Source organism: Pteropus alecto, unplaced genomic scaffold, assembly GCF_000325575.1.
Source record: "Pteropus alecto unplaced genomic scaffold, ASM32557v1 scaffold107, whole genome shotgun sequence".
NCBI classification, from domain to species: Eukaryota; Metazoa; Chordata; class Mammalia; order Chiroptera; family Pteropodidae; genus Pteropus; species Pteropus alecto.
The window spans coordinates 1,740,505-1,743,451 of record NW_006440619.1 but is presented as its reverse complement, the minus strand read 5'-3'; positions in this window follow the sequence as shown (position 1 = coordinate 1,743,451).

Below are 2,947 nucleotides of genomic sequence, written 5' to 3'. Positions count from 1 at the left end.
TTGATTATCCTTGGCTTCCCCATCCTCTATATTGGTAGTTCAGTCCTCTTCTTTATCCACTTTGTTGATTCCATCTAGTATACTCTTAATCTCAGAGAATGTGTTCAGTTCTGACTGGTTCCCTTTTATAATTTCCACTTCTATTTTTATATTTTTTATCTCTTTGTTGAAATTCTCACTGAATTCATTCATCTACCCTTCCCAAAAGTTCATTGAGCATCTTTATAGCCAGTGTTCTGAACTCTGCATCTGTTAGATTACTTGACTCCATTATATCTGGATGTCTGTTCTGTTCTGCTTCTTTGTATCCCCATTTTGGCTGCCTTTCCATGTATGTTTCTATGTACTAAGCAAAGCTTCTAAGTCTCCCGGTCTTACTAGTGTGGATTTGTGGAGTAGGTGTCCAGTGGCACAGTCTTGAGAGGGGTTCAGCTGCAGGCCAAATTTAGTCCCAGCCTGTGCCCCTCCAGGGCCACCTGTTAAGATTCAGCAAGCAATCCACAGATGCTGTGCTTATCGTTGCCTCAAAAGGCCACACCAGAAACCAAGGCCAGCTGCCTCCAGCGTAAGTCCAGTTGCTGCTCAGCCAGGAGCTTCTGACTTGCTGAGGATACACCTGGATGTGGCTTGGGTGGAGCCACGAGTTGGGGGAAGCAGGATTTCAGAGAATCCTCTGGGCGGAGTGACCTCTGTTATCCAGTTTGATGATGTCACAGCTATGGCGGTGCTGTATCTGCACAATGGTAGTGGGGAGAGCTCAACAGGGAACAATGGATACCACTGGCACTTCTGTACAGAGTAAGTCTTGCTTCAGCTCTCATTCTGACAATGTCTCCCTATAAGTCCCTGGTGCCCCCTGCGCACAGCCTATCGGATACTGGTGCTCAGAGCAAGCAGGTCCATCACCGCAAAAATCTGCTTGCAGACCCGGCCCCTTTAAGAGGCTTCTGCTGCTGCCGCTGCCTCCGTCTTACTCAGCCGCTCGGGACTGGGCAGCCCCACATCCTTGCCCTGTCCTGCCTTTTGCCGTTGCAGGGTGTTTTCGTGGACTTCTCCGTAGTCGTATGGCTTGTTCATCTAGATCCCAGTCGATTTTTCCTTGCTGCTGCTCCTTGTTTCCGTCACAACTTTGATTTGGTCGCCAGAGAGATGAACAGAGCCTCTAAGAGCCTCTATCATCTATGCCATTTTTTTTTCTCCGCTGTTCATTTACTTTTAAACTAATTTTGATGTAGGTTATTTCATGCAAATGTGGTAGTGTTAATTGAAACCTTCAAAGTGAAAAAGTAGATAGAGCTCCTGTTTAAAAAAAAAAAAGGCGTAAATCAACGTGACCATGATACGAAGGCAGCAAAGTACACTTTTCTAAAAGAAACTTTTCATATTTAACTGAGATGCGTTTAAAATCTGATATTGGGTAGGTGCTTTCATCCCTACAACAACCCAGTGCCCTCCCTATAGGGTCATCCCCTCCAGTTATTATTTTACAGCTGAGGAATGAGTCTCAGAAAACTAATTTATGAAGGAGAAATAACTTAAAAACAGCTGATAGGATTTTAATCCAGATCCAACTCCAAAGTCCATGTTGTTTTTTGCCTGCTCTCCTTTATGATCAACAAGTAATATACTTGAGAAATGTCTAGCTAATGACCATGAGGTAGAGTTCAGATAACTGGTCTATGTGAAAAATGGAGTAACTGGGTGTTTATAGCACATTTTTCATTGACTGCCATGGCTTGTAAGGGATAGATATCATATTTCAACATATGGGAGATAACTTTTGGAGAGTTCCATTATGAAAAAGAAGGAGAGAAGAGAAAAACTAAAAAAGGTAGGTGGTGATATCTGAATCAACACTCATTTTGTATTAGAGTAAGTTAGAGATGGAGCCATTTATAGTTCTGGCACGTATCTGACCCTGAATCCCCATGGAAAGGCTGTTAGAAAAAGACATACATGGCACTAGAAGTCATTTTAATATTTAAAACAAAGCCTATGTGATGTCTTAGGTCTTGCTTTTAGATATTTTTTTCTTATGAAGGAATCCAAGAGATAATTATTAGAAATTGAATTAATTTTTTTATAAATACATAAATGTGACAGATAAAGTCTAGATAAATTATGTTTGCATGATGGTCCTTTTACATCCCCCCAATAGCAGATGAAAAAATACCTGTAATTTTCTCCTTTTGAGTTTTTTTTTGAGAGTTCTCTAGAATTCTTGGTACAAAAATGTTTATGTTTGAAAATTAGAATTGAATTAAAATATATATTCAGTGATATTAGAGAGGTTCCCTTGAGGTTCTAAAATTCTCCCAGGGGATTATTTATTACATTGGTCCCCCAAACTCCCCAGGCAGGACAGAGTAACAAGTATTGAATCATGAGTACAGAATGAAAAGTAGTTGGTGGCCTCTAAATGGTTCTTCACAGAACTAACCCTTGGAGCCCAGTCTTCTTTTTTTTTTTCCCCCAGCTTTATTGAAATATAATAGACAATTAGTTGCTCATGTTTGCATTGTACAATTCAGTGAGTTTTTTCAATTATAGTTGGCATGCAATAATATATTAGTTTCAGTTGTACTAGATTTTTTAATATTAATGTAACAAAACTTTGGCAAGAACTTAATAAATTTTAAAAAGTCAACATTTATTACTTTTTGAGACTTCTCTCTTTTTCTTTATTAAAAATAATTTTTATTTTTCAATTACACTTGACATTCAATATTAAATTAGTTTCAGAAATACAACATAGTGATTAGATATTTATATAACTAACGAAGTGATCACCCTGATAAATCTAGTACCTATCTGACACCATACGTAGTCATTACAATATTATTTACTATATTCCTTATGCTATTCTTTACATGCCCATGACTATTTTATAACTACCAATTTGTACTTCTTAATCCCTTCACCTTTTTCACCTAGCCCCCTATAAGTT